Source organism: Aythya ferina, assembly GCF_964211825.1.
Source record: "Aythya ferina genome assembly, chromosome: 13".
NCBI lineage: Eukaryota > Metazoa > Chordata > Aves > Anseriformes > Anatidae > Aythya > Aythya ferina.
The window spans coordinates 12,697,184-12,723,227 of NC_140311.1; the positions used below are offsets into that span (position 1 = coordinate 12,697,184).

General features: G+C 39.5%; 1 protein-coding gene across 6 annotated transcripts in view; it reads left to right on the forward strand.

The window, feature by feature from the left end:
- Positions 1-26,044, forward strand: part of AFF2 (ALF transcription elongation factor 2) — a 434,150-nt gene that overhangs the window by 366,542 nt on the left and 41,564 nt on the right. The window lies entirely within an intron of this gene.

The window sequence follows — 26,044 nt, forward strand, 5'->3', positions numbered from 1 at the left end:
AAGTGTTCCTGCTCTACCAAATGTGATCATTTCTGAATCCAGACAGTGGCTTACTTGCATTAATGTGCTCAGTGGTCTGGTGGAAATCAGTAAAATGATGAGGCGCAGTGAAGGGGGAAGGCGGGCCTTCCACATTTATTTATTCTGGATAAATGGTGCCCATTAATCTATCCTGAAAATATGGAATTAGCAGAGAAGAAACCACAGTTGCAAATTTGGCAGATGCTAGCATGCACAGATGGTCTTTCAGTGTTTTAAGATTTTCCAGTCTTTTGATATTGATACCAGAATTGAAAAGTAGCTCATGTATTGCTAATGTTTATCTAGAATATCCTTAGAAAAATAACATTACATATTTTGGATTGTTCAATCTGCTCTTAGCATATTTGTATAAAGTTCTTCAATCTTAAAGGTAAACTTTTTATGCTCTGTCTGTCTTTGGTTATTTTAAGAAACATAATTAGAGAATGATTTCCTAAAATAAGGGAGATCTCATTTAAACACTCTTACCAGACAAAGACATTAGGAATGAAGAGGCTGTTACATGTGAATTGCTGAACAAAGATGGGAAGTTGGTTGTCAGAATGGCTTTCCTACTGTTACAAATTGCATGGGTCTTGGTGAAGTGGTCTTCTGAAAAACAGGTTGTTGAGTCCCCTCCTTGATACAGTGTAGAGGGTTGTTTGCCATGTATTTTGCTAGCACAGATTGAATTTCACTCACTGTTACTCCCTGTAGCTGTACTGAAGCTGGGAATCTGGCCCTGGCAACCGCTCCATGTGTAGGAGCTCAGGGCATGAAGGCAAGGGGGAAGGATAATGTCATCTGCTTGTTTGCTTCGGGAATGTTTGGTTAAGTCTTTAAAGATTTTGTTGAAATACTTCACAGGAGAAATCACAGAATAATTCTTGCTAACTTTACTTTGAGTTTACTCTCAGCTGACCCTGAGGATACAGTCCCTATCCAGAGGATACAGTCCCTTAATGACAGTGCTCTAAAATGCGCCCTCTGAAGCCCTGTGGTTGTGTACACAGCCCGCATGTGCACAAAAGAAAAGAAGAAGGAAAAAAAAGAAATATTTCTCAGTGCACAGAAAATTTTAATCTGGTGAAAAAGGATCTGAGAGGCAAAAGTAAGGTGAAAGTTCTAGATGTGTGACAGAAACACTGTGCACCGCTATCTCCAGTGTATCCAGGTGTACAGGGTTCCTTTACATAGATCTGTCTGAAGATACATACACAGACAGATGGTCAGGCAGGCAGACAGACAATTGAGCATCTAGATACAGGTATGCCAAATCTGTACAATGTTAGGACATACAGGTATACTTCTAAGGGTGGTTTGTTTGTTGTGATCTTTTTTCTGGTCATTAGGAGTCTTGTGTTTTTGCTGGGGAATTTTCCTGACACTGTAGTATTTTGCAGTTGTCCACACTGAATTTTATCCTGTTTCTTCAAATCATCTCTCCAGTTCATCAGGATCATTTTGTATTCTGATCCATCCTCTAAAATACTTGCAGACCTTCTCACATGGGTGTTATTCGCTAATTTAACAAGCATACTCCCAATTCTCTCATCCAGAATGTTAACTGTATTCTGAAATGTACAGGTCTATCATATAACTACTGTGACAGTAGTTAGACTTTTGTCTTGATGGATATTTCTTGCCAGATCTACAATAAAAATGAGATATAGTAAGGATGATGATTTGGACAATTTAAGTGATCTATGTCGGATAGCTAACCAGAATGGATCAAGAATTTAAAATCTTGAAATGGCTGCACAAGTTACAGGACTTGTTAGGGAAGTCTAAAGATCCTGGAGGGTATGCACTTTTCAGCTTTTTTGCACGTATGTGAAGCTTTAATTTAGCAAGACACAAAATTGCACAAAAAAACTCGCATTTCAAAGTCCCTCACCAGCAATTAAAGGCTCTGCAGCCCTGATTGTCTATTTGCTAACTGACTGCATATGAATTTCTTGAAATACTGCCCACTGTCAATGCTCTTGCAGCACTGGCAGTTCTTTAGTTTTATATGCTCCTATTTTGTCATGAAAACTGCATTGAGGAAAACCCCAGATTTCATTCTAGTCTACCTGACATTTAAAATAGTAGTGCAAATCCTACAGCACAGGGGGATAGAGATGCAAAAACAAAACAAAGGAAGAAGATGGAAGTGGCTGAAAGCAGAAAGAAAAAAAGTCAGATGTGAAGCTAGACTTAGAAATGAGCATTAAAAGTTCTTGTTTTTATTTTTAAGTGAAATCCGACCCTGCTCAGCAATAACTAGTGTTATCTTCACTTATTCCAAATATTGCTAGAGGAATTTCTTCATTTGTTTAATATCAACAAGCAATTCGTCTGGACTTCACTCAGCAGTCATACACGATCATATCATCACTCATGCACACATTTCAAGAATAAAGCCATGCAGCTAATATATGCAGGAGATTGTCCAGGACAAAATACTCTAGCACATTTATTTCAGTTTCTTTATTAAAAAGAGTTATTTTAAATTCATTTTTTTTTAGCATACAATTGTGTTACAGACAAAAGATCTTTTATTTGCTGCTGTAAAAGTCTTGGTAGCGGGGCAAAGGATTCCCTGCTCCCTTTGTCCTGTGTCAGCCACAGCAGTGAATTTCCTAGTTCCTCTCTCTAATTTGCCCAGATACAGGCATATAGAGACCTAAATACAGCCCATGTTCCAGAAACTCCCAGACCCTCACTCTCCTGCTTTTGCACCTTCCTACAAGAGCTCTCTAGCGTTTGGGGAGTCCTAGCAAAATTGTGTTTGTTTGGGCACATGTACAATGCTGTTCAAACACAGAGCATTTATTTTCTCCCCCTTCTCTCCTGAACAAAATGTCCTGAAGGTCAGCTCCCAGGCTGTCAGGGCATTCATCTGCTTTTTGCGTGTTCCTCGCTGCAGTTGTGTATGCCTGGTTGTTTTATTCTGCTTTTATTCTGCTTTGACGGCGTTACCCAGGTCCATCTCTTAATTTCATTGCATTTGCCAGAGTAAAGGCAGAGTCATGGGGTTGCAATTTGGCCCAATAAATATTAAGTGTCATTCTCTTCATAAAAGCATTTCTGACTCATTTTTATGCTATAACTCCATCAAAGATGATTTTTTCTTGGCCCACATCCATTATAAAATGATCAGTCTTTTAAAGAAAAATGCTTATCTCCAACACCAAAGCCCAAAGACATTAGTTTTGTTGTCAGTTTTCTAGTGCACCCGGGAGAAAATCTATCCTCTGACAGCCTTGTAAGTGAGGACTCAGGGAACAATTTCACGTGCATTTTTCTGTTTAGGTTCCCAAGTGCCTTTGTCTATTTGGTCTGACCTTATGTTGGAAGGAGTTACAAGTCATCTTCTCATCTTCTCCGTATTTTTCTGTGACTGTAATTCAGTGTAATGGAAACATTCCAAGGCAATTAGAAATGCAGCCCATACAGCACCCTGCACTCCAAAATTTAGTGTAAAACACTAACGTACTTTAAAGAGGCAAACCCCATCAAGAAGATGGGGTTATTGAAAGTCCTGAATCTGTTCTTCATAAGCTTTACACTTTGTTCATATACTAGACTGCATCTTAAATATAAACCTATCATCAGGTTTAGCAAATCAATACCGTAAGAGTGTGAAATGGTCCCCAGAAATCTCCAGAATGCCATTTCACAGTAAAAGCAATTGAAAAAGAAGCTGCAGTGGAATATCTTATGAGATAGCCATTTAGATCACAAAAGGATCATAAAAGTCAGAAGCAGTTTGTTTGAAGCAAGGTTCATAATATAACCATACAGAGTTTGCTGGGAAGAAAGAGGAAAATTGCAAACCAATTTGTGGTTACGGCTTTTTCTGTCAATTCTACAGGGATTTAAAACTTGTAAAAGGTGGAACTTCTGCCATCTTACATTGCTCAACTAGAAAGAGATCGCTATAATCATAGTAGCTAAACAAACACCAATTATTGAAAGCCAATATAGTCTTTATTAACTTCAAAGCAATTAGCGCTTCTTTAGTTCATTTACTATTGAGCACGGTGGTATCAGACAGTGGCATTTGTCACTAATAATCTGAGCATCTTTTGAGGTTTGCCTTCCTCATTATTCTCCTAATATTTGTCAGTGGGGTTTGGATACTTTCTTTTTACATGTAGTAAAGGCACTAATGAAAGGATTAAAAGGAATGCTTCGATGAGCAAACACCACCTGAGCGTGCAACCCTACTTCAAACACTTTGTATCACATAACTACATATTTTTTAAAAGACCATTGTGTCCCAGTGCAGGGTAAGAGGAGCAGAGCATTCTGGATGCACTGCTATGTCACAAAGTAAAACCATACCATAAATATCTCCATGCATTTTGTCATGTCCATGCAAATCTACAGGTGTCTCATACACACCCTTTGAATTAATATGTAATCTTTGCTCTTTGCTAAGAGCAAACAGATCCCCTGGCTACAACTTCTCAGGTGAGATTTAAATGAATCTCCCCAATCACTGGAAACTGTATTAGACTGCAGTTGCAAATCTTTCACTTTTTTTTATCTCTATGATTCATGGCTGATTACAAGCTAATATGGAGCCAGTCTACCATTGTCCCTGCTTCCTTTTTTTTTTTCTTTTCTTTTCCTTTTTTTTTTTTTTTTTTTAAATCTAGATGGTAAAAATAGTTTCTGTTTTTTCTTCTGCTAACATTTCTCTTTAAAGAGTGGCACTGCTTTAATAAAGATATAGGAAATGAAATTTCAGCCACGTTGCACTCAATCAGATTACTTCGGACAAATGAAAAGTAATACTGCCTCCTTTAATGCCATTAGAAGAATTGATATTGCAGAATTCTCTTCAGATTGGAGCGCACCAACTATTAGGGGCATGTTGCAGTTCACCCTTTGGTGACACCTACGTGCCGTGTCGCTGGGAAATGTCTCGGTGGTGAGTCGGAGACACGGGAGGTGGAGAGCTGACCCGCTGCGATGTGCTGCTCAGGCCAAAGCCCAGGGCACCAAGCGCAGTCAGAGGTTCGGGGAGAGCAAGGGGAGTGCGTACAGAAGTAACTCAGGCCCAGGGAACGGGGAAGGGATCCTCTCATGAGTGTTCTTCATGGCCTGGGGCACAGCCCCTGACTCCCCATGAAGTCCTGCGCCTCTCCACAGTCCGGGAGATAAGGCAGGATTTTTCAGTTAGCCAGCGCCAGCTCCTGATTACAGTGTCTTTGTGCTGTAGTACCCCTAAAGATTTCACATCTGTATAATGAAATGAAAGCAGAGGCTGCGTTTTTTCTGCTACCTTCTGGACGGCTGGTGCTGGTGCAAGGGAGCCTGGCTAGCCAGCCCTAGGGGGACCATGTGGCTGGCTGCTAGTGGCAGCACAGCAGGGTTCTGCTGCCTGCCTCTGTGTAGTATTGCCAAAGAGTCCCTTCCTCACGCAGATTCACAACCGCTGTCATGCTGGGGCTCCTAGGGTGCCAAGTGTGAAGCAGAACAGGCCTCTGACTGCTCTGCAGTGGGCCATGCCATTGCCCCAGGATCAGGCTCACATCAAGTTGCGCTCTTATTTCCTAAGCTACCGCTGTTCTTTCTTCAGCAGCTAAAGTCCTGGGCTGTGGAGTGCTAAATGAGTGCTTGAAGTGATTAGGCATTATTTATCTACAGTTATGAACAATGCATTTCATTCATGTCATCATTTGCTGCTCATACTGGGAAAGTTATTGGGCTCTTTGGGCGATTTCTTTTCCAGGAAGTAAGTGTGGCTTTTTTTTTTTTTTTTTTTTTGTCTTACATAACCCAGCATTTATCTCCCAGTTCTTTCTGAATCACCTTTTTTTTTTTTTTTTTTTTTCAGTTTTACATGTATTCTTGTATCTAAAACAATGAGAAAAAAATGCGCATTAAAACATCTGTTCTAATCCATTTATCAGAGAGGGACAATTACAAATAGCACTTTACCAATTAATTAGTAACCTTATTCATTGTATAAACTCAAATCATGCTAAGCCAGCTTCTCTTCCTTTGCATGATTTGCACCATTTTTATCATCTTACACGACTGACGCTACTGAAATAAATTTCTCAACATGGCTCAGAAAGACAAAAGCAAATTATCTCTTTCCCCATGTGAGTGTTAATGAGCAGGAGGCTGGAGTGCATCATCACCACCACTTATTGCGGTGTCCCTTGTTGCAGGCTGGAAAAAAGGAAATCTTAATTATTAAATGCCACTCGAAAATCCTTTGTCTTTGTTTGTGGGTAGCCAGAGCACTCTCCTAGCACAGGGCCATTGGTCTCCCTTAGCCACATCAGGAACAAGGTCAGTGCACTACTGCAACCAGTGAGCTGGCTGGGCTAACCACCATGTAGGAGAACGTCACAGCATTTAATAACAAAAGCAAAAACACCTGACAACTTAAAATCACCTGCAGGCTGGAAGCAAAGGGATACAGATGCTACTGGTAGCTATTCTGTTGTTACAGACGGAATGCACAGCCCTCAGCTAGTGTAAAGCAGCATATCTCCATTTACTTCATTAGATCTGCATCATTTTATACCAGTGAAGGCTTTGTCCCATGAATCAAAACCTCTTCTGGCATATCTCTATTGATTTCTTTGGAGTTACCCCAGCACAGAATTTGGCTCCAAAGCATTGCAGCAATAGAGAAAGCTGAGAAGATGAGAGGAGGCCTAACAGCTGAAGCCATGAGGTATGAGACATACAGAGAAGACGGTTTGTTGCTTTAGGTAAGCAAGCTAATTGTCAAGATGAAAGATATGTATATATATATTAATCCTACTTTTTAAATAGATTGTAAGTAAACACTTGTCTTACATAACTAAGCTTATCACAGCATTAAACTCTGAGTAGGAACAGGTTCAGTTCTGAGACTCCATGATGTAAATCCAAAGCAATTCAACTTTAGTGAAGGAAATAGCTATCAAATTAAGAAAAACAAGATCTATTTCTTTCTAACTCAATGTTAGGACTTGCAGTCAAAACAGATTTTATTACTAACATTTGCTTTAAAAAACACTATCAGTGATGAGCAATGGGACTAAGAGACTCCATCAGTGACATGCAGCTCTTGCTCATCTTTAGGAGTGAAGTTCAGCCATTTTATTGCCACCAGAAAAGACTTGGGAGATCATGTCATAAAGCTGTGAATACTTTCACTAAAGCTGAACGGAAAGAAGAGTATGATGTTTCCCTATGAAGTTGTGGAAGTTGGGTGTTTTTTCATTGCTTTTTTTGTGCTTCACAGCAGTAGCACTTTGGGGATGTGGTTTAGAATTGGCTTCAGCTCTCAGTCAAGTTAATGGGAGCTGGATCAATTCCTCCAAGACACGCAGTTGTAGTCAAGTTCTATGTGGAAACAAGCAAATGTGATTGAACACATGCCTACGCTCATCGCATGTCCCAGACAGCTGCTGAGGGGCCTTCACACTTCTCATTTTGCAAAATGCAACTCCTCAAGCAGCATGTAAAAAAGTCTTTAAAATATGAAGCGAGTCTAACTGATATAGAAATGTCTGTCTGGCTTGTGAATAGCCTGGAACTACTCTTTTTTGGGGTGCAAACAGTACTATTCAGTGCGACGGGGACTGATAGATGATGGGGCTGCTTCAACACCTGGTACCCAAACAGTCAGCATGGTGAGAAAGGAGGGAACATCTCTCAAGGTAATGCAGTGTTGGCATTTATAGGGTGAATTCCCCCTATGCAATGAGAAGTGGATCTATGAAAAAGTACCAGTATGGAAGATGTGTGTGGGAGAGCTGGACATGAACATGTGCAGGCACTTAACGAGATATAAATAAATGGCATCCTGCATGTCCCTGGTTGTATTCTGCTGCAGCAGGGTCCTGCGTTTAGAAAGCTGGAGAAACTGCTCTAGTAAAGTCTAGTCCAGTGGCCTAAAAGCAACCTTGAAATAAGAATCCTAATTTTCCATGCTTGATTTTTCTCCCCAGAATCTTTGTGGTATTGGTCAAACAATTCAGAACTTTCCAGCCTGGTTGCCAAGACTGAGACATCCTAAAAATCCTCCCAGAAACAAGAAGTACTAAAAGTTTTGCTTGGAATTTAGTTAATTGTTGTGGGAAATGCATGGGAACTTGGAAAAAGATGTTTTATTGAAGACTTCATATAATGAATAAACATACTAGGCATTCTCATATATGTGTAATATATACATCCTAGAGGGCATGCAAGTGTGCAGGAAAAAATCACTCACATAATTACATGAACAGAAAACCCAGATGTGGAGGAGAGCTTGCAAACTCTTAGCAGATTCTCCTTGGTCTTTTTGTGAACATATGTGAAGAGAAAAAAAAAAAAGAAAAAGAAAAAAAAAAAAAACAGTTGTTGGTCATGCAGAAGAATGAGGAAAATTCTACTGTAGTCTGAAAAATTGGCCATTTTGTTTTACAGAAAAGAAATGGAAACATGAATTCAGCTATATAAACTGCTTTTTCATAACTATCTCCAATCAAATAAAATATTTTGACAGTCTTGAAAACAACATACCTTTATTAACTTGATTGAAAGGCTCCATTGGCTTTGCATTGCACTGTGCGAGACACATCCCTCATAGACAGGATGCAGCCAACTTAAAGCTCTCAGCAGGGACTGCACTCCGGGCTTAACTGATTACATAAAACATCTTAAGTCAATTTGATAAAACAAAATATTTCATTGTGGATGAAATTAACTCAATGTTTTATTTGAATTTTCCCAACAGAAAAGTGTTGCTTTGGAGGAGAGTTTGAAGTTTTCTTGCAGGTAGCAATGCCAATTCTAATGAGAATTTGTTTTTGTCAGATTATCCTGGGGGGAAAATTCTAAAAGCTTGGCTATCTTTTCCATAGAAGAGCTAATTAGGATTGCACTTCTCAAGTCCCACTGTGGGTAAGACCTGGAGTACAGCTTTGCATCTCCACTGGAATGCTAAACCCTCCAAACAAGTTAGAGGAGATTACAGTGCCAGACAGGATCAGGCCGTGGGCCTCTGTAGGGTTGTACGTGGAGCGGTACCTCCAGGAGTTTTAGTTTTGCCAGCAGCAGAGGGGTGAAGGGCACTGCAGACGCTCAACTGCTGTTCAGCAAAGGCACCTGGAGCTGATGTGACTGAATAAAGAGGATTTCTTTCAAGCCCATTGGGCCCAAGGTGATTACTGAACACTACAATCAGGGTCTTTTTTTTTTCTTTTTTTCTTTTTTCTTTTTTTTTTTTTTTCCCCAAGTTTGATTGCCCTCGCATGAGACTGGAAGGCAGAGAAAGGGCTGTGGCAGTAGAGATTCCTATGATCTCCCCTTGCCATGTAATCAGAAGAGCTCTGCAATTGAATATTTCACAATAATCACTGCATTTTCAATAGGGATGATATAAAAGCAAATATCAAGGCCTCTGGCTGACAAAAGCAGAATACAGAGGGAAAATATGAAAATAGCAACTTACTTCAGCAATAAAGAGAGTATATTTTATACTGCAGTTTTTCTTTTTGTTAAATCATGACTTTCTAGTAAATGACATCCCAGAAGATATTTATCAAAGCAGGAAAGCACTAGAAAGGAGCACCCTGCATTCACTTTAATATTTCTCCTTTTCTTCTGACATTTTCTTGCCTAGAGATCTAATTCCATTAAATATGTACATTTTTGACTGGAAGACTTCTTCATGTATCTTTCAGATGAATCTTAAAAGTACATAAGGTCTGTAGGGCAGGTTTTTTTAAGTGCAAATGAGGTGCACAGTAGAATATAGTCTATGAGGCTTTTCAAATTATTTATATTCCTGCAGTGCTTTACCTTTCTCTTTCTGTGATAATGATAAGGAAGAAGTGAGACTCCAATGCACCTTCTGTGGAACACTGTCAAACAACATTAGTCATATTTAATATCTGACATACAGGAACTTACTTTGGCTGATCTCCATTTTTATTGGGTTTATTAGATGTTATCATGTCTGTAACTTGCTCTGATCCACGTAGCGCATCAAAGTGTTAAAACCCATTAGACCCATGATTGGTCAGTGTTAGAGCCCTATAATGCTCTTGTGGATGGATATAAATTAACATTCCCTCATTAAGCCTACTTTGTAGTACATGTGAATCTGCTATAGGAATAATGACAGCTAAATGTTCTGTTGGCCCCGAGCCATGCCCACTTGTGTTATTTTCCTCCAGCCTTCTTCTGAATCGGTGTAGAGCCGGCCCATACCAGTGCTTGGACAGACGTACTCTCCAGGTCACTTGGGTGCTTTAGAAAGTGGTATGGGGGCTAATTAGGTGGCTGTTTTCACCACGCCAGCTTTGAAACAATGACCTCATGTTGTATCGGAGGCCTCTGTGCTGTAAGACGTGCTGCTTCAGATTTGGTGTAAAGCAAAGGTCCCGGCCATTTGCAGTCATTAATGGTTTCATGGCTTTCTTATACGAATTTGAGTTAAGAGTATTAATCCTGATGTCCGAGCCAAATTGCTACTTGAGTAATTATAATCTGCCTAAGTGTCTGCCTGCACTGCTGCTAGTGTCATCCTCCTTGCATTATCTCTGAACATCTCAAGCCATATTTCAGATCCCACAGCTGAATAACTTATCCCACAGTTGTGCAGTGGACATAGCTGTACTGCAACAAGAAATATACAGAGCTATGCTGGTATAAAGATTGGGAGAGTAAGGCTTTATTTTCTCCAGTTGTGTTGAGAAGACATTTAGTAAAATAAAATTATGCAGAGGAGTAGGTTCATCAGAAGTAAGAAATGACAGAATGATCTATTAAGCCTCTGTAGGAGGAATTTCAGAGCTCAGTAAGTCTTTCCAAACCTTTTGCTGGGCCAGATACTTACACCTCCAATAGCATTACCTAGCTATAATAAGTCCAAAAATTCATGTGGTCAAGGGCTATATGAAATTTAAGGCCATATCCAGTCCACAGACTCTGGGCCACTCATTTGTATTCTTACCAAAACTGATAAATTGTTCAACAGAACCTCTCTGTTTCTTGCTTTGGCTGCAGCTATTCACATGTTCTCATATCTCCTCAGGTCTCCCCCCAAGACTTCCCAGTTCTTCCATCCTACCACAAACCTACTCCCAGAGACTTAGAAATATTTCTCTCAGACCTGATGCTTAGCTTCTTACAGAAATTTAGTTTACTGTCGGCTTACAAATTGCAGAATATAAATAAACCTAATTTACAGTCACCACTAAAAAAAAAAAAAAAAACTAAACCCCAAATAATTGACACCCATGTATTAAGACATGGCATGCTCCCAGTGAAATACAGTACCTGTATACAAACTGTAGCTTTGTGGTTGCTCTTGGAGTTAGCTCCATGTTGGGCTTGGAATTTGAAAGCATGCACATAATTTTGGTGTCCACCTTCTCCAACAAAACTCCTCTTGTTTCTCGTCTTTGCATGTGTTGTTTTTGCAGTTGGACTTAATTCAACATTTAGTCTGGTATGATAATATTGCCTTCCCCTTAAGTTCCTAAAGTGTTTTTGGACTGATGAGTGCTCTCAGCTGCCTTCTCCTCCTCTTTCTCCTTCTCCTTTTCCCCCTTTCCATTTCTAGGTGTATGGCTACTTAGGCCCACATCTGGAAGGAAATGAAGATTTCCTATGTCCCTCAGTGCCAGCTCAACCCTCTTTAGAAGTCTCTAGGTTTGTGCCTTGTGAATATGGTCTTCTCTAGTGTCACCAGCCAGTTTCTAATGTAGAAACGAAGCAGCCCATTGAGATCCTAAGCCTTCCTGAAGCCCATTGAGATCCTAAGCCTTCCATTTTTTCCCTGAAGTTTCTCTTTCTTTAATTGTTAGTTTGCTGTGTGGAATTATTTCCCCTTCCTGAGTCTTAATTTGGCTTTCATATGGCACTAATATCTGCACACAACTTTTGACAGGGTTAAATTCAAAGAATAAGCCATCTAACTTTGGTTGCTACAAGTTTTGAAAAATCGTGGTGCAGATGTTGAATAATATCTGAATCTTTTACCTGCTCAATGAGTTCTGGTGCCTGCTGACTTCTGCAAAGTGTAATCTGATAGCATCTCCCATCAGCCTGACGTTTTCCCAGAAGTACTTGAACTTTGGCAGTTTTACTTGCACTGCAATCACTGTCAGAAAAAATAATAATAATAATATAAAAAAAATTGTCTTTGAGTTTAGCACTAAGATTGCAAGAACTTCTCTGTGATTTCTTCCTTTGGGCTGCCTGGCTGCTACTCTCCACATACACACTCCATCCCCAGATGTTTTGATAGCATCTCTGCTGATAAGTACCAGCAATACCTCAACAAATAAAAGTGTAAAGTAAATAATCACTGTCAGCAGAAATATATAGTTGAGACAGCATGTTTTGAAATACACAGAGGTTAGAGTCTGTGATCCCTTGAAGAGCCAGGACCCATGTGCACACTGCCATATGGCTACAGACACCTATGGGATCCACTAAAAAGATCTGTCAGCAGTTTTTAATTTGATGCATGCATCTCCCCATGTCTTACATGGGAAATATCTGAAGAAAAGACGTTGAATGAGACATTAGCAAGATACATGTATGGCTAAGCCCCAACGAGAGAACACATATTTGTGCTAAGAAAAAAATATATATATTTTAAACTTAACTGTCTACCACAGGAAAATGGTTGAGAAAGGGAACGGCACTAAGTATGAGCAGTTGCTTCTTTCCTCACAAGATGTTCCCTGCCTGAATCTCATCAAGCCTAAAAGAACTCCTCTAAGGCTTCTTGTCCCCACTACAACAGATAATTGTTACATCCTCATTTTCTTTTGTTCCTATTTCCACCATAGATAGCAGCCTGAGAGAAGAGAGGTGGGGAAATATGTAGCTCCTGCAAAATCATTGTAGGAAGAATAGCCAGAACATAAATGATACTGTTTTGGCTTCAAAAGGGTAAGCAGGTGTCTTAGGAGTCCCAGAAGAGCAATGTGCAAGCTTGTACAAACAACCTCCGAATCACGCCTGTTTGTTATTCACACAAACAGAGTTGAAACCATTTGAATTCCTCAGTTCCCAGAATTCAGATGGCGCACAATGGCCCATAATGAACAGCACCTGTGCTTACCTCAATTACTACACAGAGTTGAACAACAGCAAGAAGGGCTTTCAAGAATATTTTTTCAATAATAGATTTAGTTATGTCTTTCATAATTGGATTCAAAAGCTCAAAATTTCATTTTGCAACTTGTTCATGAAATTTGTATGAAAAAGTCTGGCGTTTATTCAAAAGAAATACTCTATGAACAAGAAATTGCAAAACAGCCAACTGCTGGTAACTAAGCAGCCAAATTATAGTCCAAGCACTTGGCAAATACACCGTCTTTTTTATTATTTCAGTAATTGAATTTCTGTTAAAGCGTGGAGCATAATTTAACATCAGGAATTTATTTATAATACAATAGTGTTTCAGTAATAAATGCATTATTATTGTCACTTTTAATGGAGTCTTATGTATTCCCTCAGAGACTGTGTGGCAGACTCTGAGACAACCACTGCATCAGTGTTGTTTGTAGACAATTGAATTAATTGGAGACAGGGTCATTAACTCGACCTGAATACCTCTGATTGCTTCTGTAAATAAGGTTAGAGAGCAAATGGCTAATCTTTGTTGTCATTATAGATTCTTTTTACATTTTCACACTGCCTTGTATATTAAGATCATTTTGCTAAGCAGCTTTTCAGGCTGTCGTCGTGTTTACAGTATTGTCTTGCATGGCGTACAACCGTAATTGTATCAGACTTACATTTCATTTCCCATATCTGTATAAAACATGATACTAGAGAGAGACCTATTCTGAATTGCAGCACATAAAAACCATTGGACCAACAAATTAATAAACCAAAATGAATAAACTGTAGCATTAAAAAATAATCAAATCACAAAACAAAAGTTGATTTTGTTTGCTTTTGTTTGAAAATTCCAACCTGCGAGACTTGCCAGGGATAATATAGTGAGTCCATTACTCAGTTGGGAACATGACCCACAAGGCCAGCTCCGTGTATACCAGCCTGTGAGTTAAATGTTATCTGGACTTTTGGCATGCATTCACTTGGAAAATGAACTGCAGGCTGTCATTTAAGCACAGATAGAACACAGATATTTTTCAAGGGGGGATCCAAAAAAGGGTTGTGAGCACACTGTTCCATTTCTCAACAAACTAATAAAGAATGTAGCCTGAGAGGTCTAGGAAGGCATGTGTCAGGAACAAGAGGCACCCTAAACTTGAGAATGAGGTCAGGTTCACATTGAACTCAGGGATACCAACTTGTCATCACTCCCATATTCCACCACATACTAAAAAAAAAAACATTGCTTTCTCAGAAACAGTCTTGTAAGTAGAAGAAAACAGCTGGCAGTGTCTTATAATATGCCTGGTATTTGCATGTATTTCTTTCATTCTAAATTTATATTCAAGATGGGCTTGAACCCAAACCCCAGATATGCAGCGTGAGTTATCCAAACTCTGGAGCCAAGTGTGGGATCCTGAGTCCATCTGTAACCTAGATGCTAAGTGATGTTTTATGAATTCAGATGCAAAAATAACAGCCTCTCCTCTTCAAAACTAGCAAGTACAGCTTTCAGCTTCAAAACCGTGCCCATGTCAAACTCCCATTGACAACCTGTCGGTGCAGGAACCCAGCCTGCCTTGAGCACGGTGGGAGGAACATGCTGCCACACCCCTGTCTTCTCTCAGCAGCTCTGCTAACTCACTTATATGAACATTTGGGGATGTTGCTTCATTTAAAAAGCAGACGAGGAAACAGCATTGGTTAGGATAGTAAATTGCTCCAGGGTTTTGAAGGAATTATGTGGACTTAGAGTCTGGCTCCCCTAGCTGGTAGGTTTTGCTCTGCCAAAAGAGAGAGATCAGCCAAGCTGTTATTAATGAGCAGGATCCTGCTCGGTTCTGATCTGAAATTCAGCGTGAGCCTTTTACGTCTGGGACATGTCTGTGTCTTTCCCTGAGCATTTTCAGAGGCTGCAGACACCAAAGGTGTTCATCTTGGACACCTACTATAGAATCGTACAATCCTGCTCAGCATCTTGTCCACTTGCCCTCCCTTCTCTTTTGAGGGCTGGCTTTTGAGCTCTGTCCTTTATTATCCCAAATACTGCAGGCAAAATGAGAGAGGGTTTTTTGTTGTGGTGGGGAAGTCTTTATTTTGTTTTGGTTTTGGTGGTGGTGGTGGTGATTTTTGTTCACTTGCTTGTTTTAATTCTAATGCAGAAAATAAATATGTCAATACTTCTCTACTTCCCTGCTGGTAGAGCGACACCCCACTCCTGGTTTTTGTCATTAATGAGCAAGAGAGCTTCAGGTCTCTATAACAGGCAATTAGCCACCATGCTACATCAGGCATTAGGAGACTGTCTGGGCAGATGTGTGAAGAACACATTTGCACCTTATGAAAGGAATGATTATCGAGTTAAAAACAATAAGAAGTTCAAGAGAGATTGAACTTTGCTTATTTACCTCTGTACCCAGGAGGAGCTTGGATCTTCCTGACCTTTGCTTGTCAGCAGACCTTCAACAAATTGCTGAAACAATAACGCTTCGTCAGGCTGAGGAAAAATAGATGCTGATGTTGAAAAATCCATTTATTGTAACTCGGGAACATAAGTGTTCAGAATGAAAGCATCTTAGATGGAAAGATTTTAAGAAGAAATAATTTAAGTAATCCTAAGGATCTAGATTATTTTGTTCATATTGAAAAAATAGACAAGCTGTTGCCTTTTTCAGCACCCCATTGCCAAAATCCGCTTTTTCCCCAGGATTGTGGCCACTCCGATTATCTTTTCCTCAGCCTCTCTTGGGGAACATGATGTTTGCCCACAGTCCTTTCCATGTCGGTTAGTAGCTGGCTCTGCCAGGCATCCCTGTTTCTCTCAGCCTGGATTAAGCAAACAGGTAGAGTTACAAAGGGGATAAAGTACTGAGCAGCACTTCTGGAAGGCATCCAGTGCTGCGACTGTTACTTCTGGGGGTCCCAGTTAGGCTTTCCCATTTAAATCAGCTGGCTCCAAAGGTTCCGTGCAATCCTTTGCTTTGCAGTGTTTTGACTTGACGCCCACAGAGCTCCATCCTGAAGGTGCTGAGCTCCCCCTGGGAGAAACAGCAACTGTTTGCACACAAAATCCCAGCAATAGGATCTCGCCTTTATTTTGGTGTTGATGAAAAAGGCTTGAAAGGCAAGATTTTCAGCTAGATAAGGTTAAAGAATTAAAGATTCTCTGTTTCCTTTTGCTGTCATTCAAAATAATAGGCATAGAAAATTCTGTTTAAAATAGCTGAGCCTTTTGACTTAAAGGGTTTTCATGTAGAAGATTTAAGATGTCAGGTTTAAACATGACACTGATAGTATTAGGCAAAGTATGAGAGCAGATACTTGTAGTAACTGTCATTTTTTTGACTGTTTATTAATGGTCTTTTGTGATTTATAGTGAATGTTGTGAAAAATCTTCAGGTCCATTTATCACTAAAAGAAGCACCTTTTTTTCTTAATACCTACATATGTCATAATTAGCAGTGGATGCTGCTTAAAGATACAGATCTGTTCTAACATAAAATCCTTTGAGATGTTACTTAGTCCTAAATAGATTGATTTTTTTTGTTTGTTTGTTTTGTTTTGCTTTTGTTTGTTTGTTTTGCTTTTTAATCAGTAAAGCAGTGTAGCCATGTATTCTGTAACTGGCAAAAAGCAGCATTAACAGGAGCTCATGTGAGGTAAAAATATAGAGAAAGTTCATATTTTCCACTCCAAATAGAGGTTTTCACCCCATTTTAAAATAAATTTTAACACCTATGTTTCAACATTCAGCTCTATTAATATTTTACTTGAAAGGTTTCTGCCTGTTCAAAAACCAAGTTGTATGCTGGAGAACATCTTTATATCCATGAAAGGCTCTGATGGTGTACCATAAATTCATCATGTGTGTGTAGGAATACTTAATACTTAAAAGCTATTTCAACGTAATCGCCCTTTATTAATAATGTTGATTCCTTTTTAGCATTATGGCAGTAGCAGTGAAACTGTCTGCTTGCAGTTTTCATTAGCGCCCGTGTACTTCTGTGGCCCCTGCTATCTGATAACTCTGATGAACGTAAATATGCTTGGAGTCTCACAATGTGATTTGAATTAAAAACAGGGAAGAAGCGCCAGGAATTGAATTGTTTGGGCCATGAAATCCCATGGAGACACAAGAACTGAACGAGTTTTTGAAAGTCTCAAGCCAGTGCTGTTACCACAGGGTTGTCCTTAAAACAGTGTAGTAGGAATTCCTGTCCCCAGTTCTTCCTCTTTGCTCTGGTCTGGACGTGGGTGTGCTGATGATCTGTTCCCAGGGAATTCACCTGGAGAGTAAGTCCTCAGGTAGTTTCCTGAGCTGACGTTGTGCCACTTGTACACAGCACATAGGTGGGAATGACTGCTGTAAGGCTGTGGAAAATCGGGATATGCTTTTTGGCACCATTTCAAGCTCAGAGGTGTTGTCTTACAAATGGAGAAGAAAAAAAGAAAAAAAAAAAAAAGAAAAAAAAAATACAGAGAGGGTGGTTGCACACTGGAACAGGCTCCCCAGGGAAGTGGTCACTGCACCGAGCCTGTCTGAATTTAAGAAGAGATTGGACTGTGAACTTAGGCACATGGTCTGAACTTTTGGGTAGACCTGTGCGGTGTCAAGAGTTGGACTTGATGATCCTTAAGGGTCCCTTCCAACTCAGGATATTCTATGATTCTATGACCTTCTTTCTCATGTTTTCTGACTGCTTGGTTGCTCAGGATAGTAAAATGAGCATTCCTCAGATAGCAGATGTGACTGGAGGTCTTGGGGATTCAGAGACTTCGTGTGGATCCATCTGCACCAGTGTGTCTTGGTCCCATAGCTCCCACTGCTGTTCCCAGTAGGCCCTGTACACTGAATTCTGTTTTCAGTTGGAACTGAAGTAGAACTGAGTTAGAACTGAGCAGTGTAGTTAATTTACAATATTATTTTTGCAAGTTTCTGCCATACATGAATGAGAAAAAAAGCCAACACTTCGCTTTAAGAGATTCACTTTGGATTTTTTTTTTTATCATGACCACGCTTGGACTTTCTGCTGAAATAAGAAAAAGTACAAATAAGTGACTCAGTTAAATAGCTATGTGTGTGTATTTATATATATATATGTTAACTTCAAATTATAAATAATTAGAGGAATGAATACGTACCTGTTAACTTTCAAAGAAAATTCACAAGGTGTACTGAAAAATACAGTATTCCACATTTCCTTTGTGGAAAATAAATAAGTTTCTACATATCAATACTCGTATCTAGCTTGATTCAGTGGGGCAATATTGATATAATAAAATAGTTCCATTTACATCAAATGGGGCCCTTTGGAGTCTCACAGTAAGAGATAATATTCTTGTTCTTCCGCATGCCAGACACACAGTAGCACATCAGGGCATAGTACAAATAATACTCTCTGACACGTGAATCCATTCACTAAAATATCATACATCAAAAACTCTACATACATTGCATTCTCTGAATGATATCATGCTCACAAGATTGTTTCCAAACTCTGAGGTGAGCGGGGTGACGCACACACAAATCATGCACACAATATTGCTTTTAATATGCAAAATCCCCTTCCCTTCCACATCAAGTGAGTATAAGAAAGCTGTGAAATTGGAAGGAGGGTGATTACCATACCAATAGTTCAGAAAGTTTTTTATGTGCACCAACAGGGATGTGTCATTAAAATTCCTCCTCTTCTGCTGTTTTCTATAATTTCATGGATGGTTTGATATGTTACACCTGTTCTTCATCACAGGTGTGATAAAGAGGCAGAACTTACTATGGCCCAGGAAGAAAACCAGGAAAATGGTCAGAATAAGACAGTAGAAACAGTAGCATGGTTAAAGTCACATTGCAGATATATACACACAGTTCCACCTAGGATTTGTGGCTAATGTAATTCTTTATTGGAAGGCTTTGACCTTGTTACGGATTCTTGGCAGCTTTTCCCCACTCTATTCATTACTAATGCAAGCTGTCAATCACTTTAGTTCTGCTTTGACATAGATTGTGGCTCATAGGAGTTAGCTCTGTCATTCTTTTTATTTCTTTCATCTTTACTATCCTTTTTTATGGTCTTTAAAGCTGGAAGTATAAAAGGGTTATATGGGTATGAAAAAAATCTGTTTCAGTAACTCTATCAACCTTGTTATAAACAGTCTTTGATTAAAACAGTTACTTTTGAACACAGTAAAATGAGAATGTGCCTTTTTACATACAACATCTTGTAAACTAGCCTCCCCCTCAAAATAAATCAGAAGTCCTATTTGCATTACAGTGTTCAGGATTGATACAGTCAGATCAGCTGCCACGTACTGAATAGCGCACTGTAGAGGTTTTCGCTTTCTGTGTGTTTTGACATGAGAGAGCCGTCATAAGTGATGTCTTACTGTGTGTGCTAATGGTAGCTGAAGTAACAATTTTCACACCTTATTTCATTCCATTGACCTGGGTGGTGATTAATATTTAAAAAGGGCTTGATACAGGTTTTCAGTTCCTGTGTCAACTTGATCTTTGGAAGTTTAGATTTGAATCCTACCAGCCTGGTGATAAATAATTTAATACTAGCCAATGGAAAGGCAGTGAACAAATCATTCAGAGCAATCCTTTTCTTCAAAAAGCAATCTAATGGCAGTCATATATAAATTTGAAGATATAGATATGAACAATTTATTTTTAAAAAATGGCAGCTCGCTTTCAAATTAGAATAGAATATTACTTCCTGATAATCGTGTAAGAATAGAAAAGGAATAAAATTTTGTTATTGAACAGTTATGGTATTAAATTCTGACACTAAATATTAATCTTCTAGGTGCTACTCTATTATTATCTGTTAGAATAATGAAGCAGGCTTTTTTCTGAACATTTACACAGAATTAGACAGCCTAAAAAGCCCCTCAGTTTCCTCGTGTTTTTCTGTAGCAATAGACTGGTTGGGCTAGCTTCTGAAAAGATGAAGACAGTTTGTTCCTCCAGCTCTTCTCTCCGAATACAGCGTAGTGAGTGGGAGAACAGTACTCCCCCATGAATGAGTGCTACAGTCTACTCTGCTAGAGGATGTGGTGTGGTTGTAGTGCACCCAAATCTTGCTCAGAACTGGGTGCCTACTTATCAGTGCCCTGTGCAATCAGAGTCTTTGTTCTGAAGAATATCTACATTTAGACAAGTCAAATTGAGGATAGGCACCACAGTCTCCCTTCTACTTAGCAGTAAGTGATGCATAGAAATAAATATTTCACATACTGACAGCAAAATTCATCCAGAACCCTACCCAATGCCTTAACGGGAAAATCAACAGTTCTGTCCAGTCTGTAGTCACTTTTGCCAGTACAGACCTTCTCCTTTCCAGATTTCATTGGTTGCATTTTCCCTAAAAATACCCTGTGCAGTAAAGCAACCTTTGTGGAGTGATTCTTCTTGGTGGAAATACATCGCCAGCGTTGATGCACTGTTGACTTACTGGTCAGTTCCCATCTACATTTTCCCACTGCCCAGCAGCGCTCTGCTTTCTCCAAGCTTATGTTTTGATTTCTGGGTAGAGCAATGGAACAAGTGGCCAATTCATCATTGCCCTAAAAAGGAAGGGTTGAAATGAATAACGCTATTGTTTGAGGGCACCGTCAATTTGCCAAATTCTCTTCACAGCAATTAGCATGACTACACCTAATTGGTGAAAAGTTCAGGGAAATATCTAAGGAGTTGTTAGGAATTTTTGTTCTTTGATGAGTTATATGGCAGTGGTATGAATTATTCAACATTTTTTACCTGTAAGTTTACAGGGTAAAATGTTGATTGTTTTTCTTATTAGAGGTTAATGAAGTTTAGTATTTCATATTATTTTTGTTTTAACTACCAAGTCTAATCTCAAAGGCCATTTATTACATCAGTACTGTAAATGATGTGTTGAAAATAAAGTAATAATGGTCTAGATGATAACAACTACTAAAGAAGTATAAGTTGAAGTTGCATGTTGGGTCTTCTCTTCTCTAGGCAGCATAAAAACCCAGACATATACAAATGCTATACCTGCTTTCTTTGGCTTTGGAAAAAGACTTCATAAATTAGAAAGAAAAAAAAAAGAGGGGGGGGACAAGCTGAAAGGAGACATTTTAAATTTAGGCAGATCATCCATACCTGTCAACCACAGTGAATGAAAGACTGTTGGTGTGTTTGATAAATCTGATGCAATTCCCCACCATGAACCATAAGCAGCTGGATCTAGTGCCTGCTCTTGACAGATGCCACACACCTGCAAGCCTCAGCTTCTCTGACTTGAAGCTGGATTTCATCAACAAGTGCTGAAAACCACTGCCAGATACTGGTGATATTGGTGTTTGTCCTCTCCTCCAAGACATTTCTCATCTTGTACTTTGTGCCCACACTGTGCCCAATCCTGCTGCCAAGCAGCAAGGGACAGGGGGAGTGCCACGTGTTGCAAAAGCAGCAGAAGGGATATAGGTAAAAGTGCTGCAGAAGAGCAAAATTGCTTCCAGATGTGCAAGTCTGTTCTGTCTGCTTAATTTCTTGATGGCAGGGAGGCAACCAGAAATGCTTTCCAGCCTGCAGGCAGTTAGAGACATTATCATGATGACCTTTGCAAAGGATGGAGAGTTGGTTCTCCTCCACTTGCAGTATGGCAGTACTTGCAGTACTTAGAGTACTGATCCAGCAGCTCTCATCTCCATGGTGCAGGAAAAGCAGCTTCAGAGAAGGGTAAGCAGACACTGATCTAGCTGGCCTGAGGAATGGGGAGCCGTGTTGCTGAGTCACATGTGTGTTTTTTTCTCCCAAATAGTACCCTTGTGGCACAGCTCTGGGAGAGCGTTGAGCACATCTGACTGCCCTGCAGGGTTCAGCTCATGTGCTGAGCACACGGCTGGGAAAATATGGAGCACAAAGTAAAAAGGGGGTCAGAACTGATGTTTCCATTAACTGCAGAGGGGCTTCATGCTCACAGAATTTGTCAGGCCTGCACTGAGTCCGAGGGTGATCGTAATACCTCTAATGTTTGCTTTGTGTGTTTGGATTGCAAGCTCTTTGGCCCAAGGACTGTGTCTCATCATGTATTTACACAGATCCTGGCACAGCAGGTCACTGGGCTCAGTAGGGGCCTCCAATCTCAAGTGATAATAATGAACTGGCTTTCTTCTAAGTGTTATTTACCCAAACAATACTGTGTTCCATTGTGAAGCATTGTTTTTATTAATTTTTTTTTTCAGTTCAAATGAAATAAAAACATTGTTCCTCAGTGTTTGAGTGGACAATATGAGTGTTCATCTCCTGCTGAGAAATAAAAATTCAAGAGTTTCAAATACCAGTGCTTCCTGCCCCCTTTAGTCACTCTGAGGACTTGTGTCTGATGATAAAATGCTTTAAATCCATTTTAAATCTTGTCCAGGCTGGCATTCCTTGTTTGGATCTTAGCAACACAACAAAGCTTGCTTTGAAAGTCTTTTGCAGAGGCAACCCTGAGTTCATGTAGTTGATAGTTATGTGAAGAAGCCCAATTTATTCATGTAGCAGCTGCTTGAATGCACATTTGCAGAATCTATCCAAGCATCTTTTAAAGCATGTGATTTAGCTTTAAAGCTAAAGAAGTCTTTGGGAAGAGTGCAAACCAACCTGTTCTTCTGAACTACAAGATCCATTTTATTTAAGAGAAAAAAAAAAAAAAAAAAAAAAAAAAGCAAACAAACAAAGAAACACAGAAAACAGCACAGATTTTTTTCCATGCACTTGTATGTGAAAGGTCTGTATATTTTCTTTTGTTCCATTGATCAACATTATTAGAAGATGACTGTGCGTGTAGCTGTGTGCAAGATCTCTCTAGTACTGCAAGATCCTAGGAAAGGCATTTTGGGTCTTATCTGATTGTTTTGCAATGCATACAAACAGGGCTACTCTCAGCTCAAACTACATGATGAAAAGTGAATGCTTCTGCTTTAAAAATGTAGATCAGCAATGATGTCTTCAGCATGAAGCCTCCTGATGTAGCCAAGGCATAATTTTATTATCCCAGATGAAAGACAAATATGACCTCATTTTGTTTCGTATGAAAAAACATTATTTTGAGTCTGTCTGGTTCCTGCAAGCTTGCTGAGCTATGTTATTCAGTAATCTTTGGCATATGATAACTTTCTTTTCTGAGGCTGGTGTGCAGAAAGAGAGGAAATCAGGCCAGGTTGCAGCTGCCATCTATTTCTATGGCTTCGGTCTTGCCCTTTGAGTTCTTTGTCAGACAGTTGCAGTCTCCTACAGTATAACTCCAGTTGTTTTGTGTAAGCACACCCCAGCTACAGTGTCAGTTCTCTTCCAGAGTGCTAAATGATGTAGGTTGTATTTACAGGCTGGAAAGGTACAGGCCTTACCTGTTGGGATACTGGCTTTTTCTTCTTTGATCCATTATGAAAGGCGATAATCTTAAATCAGTCATGATTCTTAGATCAGTGATCCTTAATGAGGGCAAACTTGCAAGCACTGACAACAGAGCATTTTGGGGGGTATACCTGCAGAAATAGGTGTGAGCAGACCCACGTTGCCTTGACATAAGCCACCCCCAGACACAAAGCTTTGTCCCTACAAGAGGCTGGTGCAGGTTTCTACACCCTGCCCAAAGGCACGGTAAATCCCTGCAGGTGGTTGGTGCCCCATCAACTCCGTGCACCCACGGCCCTGCTGCTCTCTGCACAACCACTCCGTGCCACGCTGCCTGATGCTCCGACCCATGCTCTCAGAGCAGCTGCTGGTGGTTAAACATTTCTTTGTCTTTGCAGACAGCTCTCTGCTAGGGAGGTGGGAACTGGGGCTTTCAGCTAGGATGAAATGTTAATATTGCCGTGCTCACTTCCATTTTGGAGTGAAAAGAGGAAATAGAAGTGAAACAGATGAAGCTTACAGATTTAGGGGAAAAGCTATTTCTGATTTACAACTTCTTTGTTCTGATAACTGTAAATAACACTTCTTTCAAGGTTGATGTTGCATTTTGTTATTTTAGAACAGTAGTGTCATGTTGTCCTACTCAAAGTGGGAATCATTGTAATGTTTTTTTGTTTGTTTGTTTTGTGTTTTTTTTCTTATTCCTTTTTGTGAACAATTGTAATAAAGTAGGAAAAGTCAGTTTTCATCTACTTGCAGTGTTTCCCAAACAGAAAATGTAAAACCAAAACTACAAGATATTGAATTGCAAGTCAAATTCCCCCACAATCACGCTCACTTTTACCCCACTGTTGTTTCCTTATTTGCTGTAAAAAAAAAGAAGTGAAAAAGTTATTTCCCCACACTTTCATGTGCTTCATTGAAAAGATGAGTTAAAGAAAGAAAAACAAGTGCACAAGTGGTTTCTAAAAATTGAAATTAAATACAAACTTAAGATCAATTTTGTAATGTATCTGTGTTTAATTATTGATATTTCCAAAAGTATTATATATTTTTTAAAGTATCTGTTCTTTATATTTACCTGTTACTTCCAGCTGAAATTTGGTAACTAGCTCTACTAGAGTCACTTGAGCCTCTAGAAGAGGGAAAAAAAAAAAAGTATATGCACTTAATGAGCAACAAAGTTAGTGATCTGTAGCAATTACCCAAGTGAGTAATTTCATTTCATTAATGCACCCTAAAGCACCAAGCTGGTTTTGTCAATGGGCACTGCAGGGCCATTGCAATGCTCAAAGAGACAGTTATGTTACCAACCACAGTGTAAGGGATAGGTTTACCAACAAGGAAGGAGAGGGAAAGTAGCTTAGCATGAGAAGAAAATTAAAGACCATTTATTACTGTCACGGAAGTCAATGGCAATACTTCTGAAGACTCTAGTGGAGCAGGATCAGTTTTCTTCTGGCTCTCCTTACTTCCAGTTTCTTGGTTACTGTGTTTTTTAAGAGGGTATCTTAATGCACATAGCATCTCTGAAAGGTGAAGGAGGGCATGTGCCTGGCTTATATGAATCCTTCTCACAGAAAAGTACAAAAGCAGATAGCAGAAATGAAGGGAAAGCAGCATTATAACTTCAGGGCTTCTCTGGATCACTCAACATGGAACACACACAGCATATGATATATTAAGGTGAGGTATTGAATATCCATAAAAAAGTACTAGCAAATGGTGTCAATTTTCAAACTTTGCTTTGTCAGCTTCACAAATTTAAGATCAGTCATCAAAAAGTCTCTACATAGATCAGCTGAAGAGACATAAAACCTTACAGTTATTTCCCTGACCAAAAAAAATAATAATAATAATTTGAAATTAAAGATGAGTTTATAAAAACTCAGACTGGCAGTGCTAAAACTGGGGTCATCCAACCTCTAAGTTTAGAAATAAATGCTGAATAAAAACAATGAGACCCAGCTCACTGCTAATGAATACATCTTGGAGGGCAGTTGAACGCATAGAAAAATAGATTTCACAGAGAGACTTATTTTCAGCTTGAACACCATTTTCTCACTACATTACCATGAAGAAATCATCTCATGAGAGAAAAAAACAGCTATAAATAAAAAAGCGTTGGGCAGTCCCTAGAGAGTTGTCAAAAATGTGTAGTTTTTGTACACCACAGTGTAAAAGTATTCATTAAAATGAATTTTTAAAATGCCCTGTCCAATATTAGTTGCCTGATGTCCTTCCTTTGTTCATAAATTATAAATGAACCAGCAAAAAATGAAGAAAGCATGATTTCATTAATAAATTATTTAAGTACAATTGTTAGTTTTTGCAATCATTGGGCTAAAAAGCTCAAGGTTGTGATCGTATAATCACAGAATGGCTCAGGTTGGAAGGGACCTTAAAGCCCACCCAGCTCCACCCCCTGCCATAGGCAGGAATGCCACCCACCAGACCAGGCTGCCCAGAGCCCCATCCAGCCTGGCCTTGAACACCTCCAGGGTTGGGGTTCCACAGTTCCATCCGCAGCTCCTCTGGGCAGCCTGTTCAGTGCCTCACCACCCTCTGAGAGAAGAATTTCCT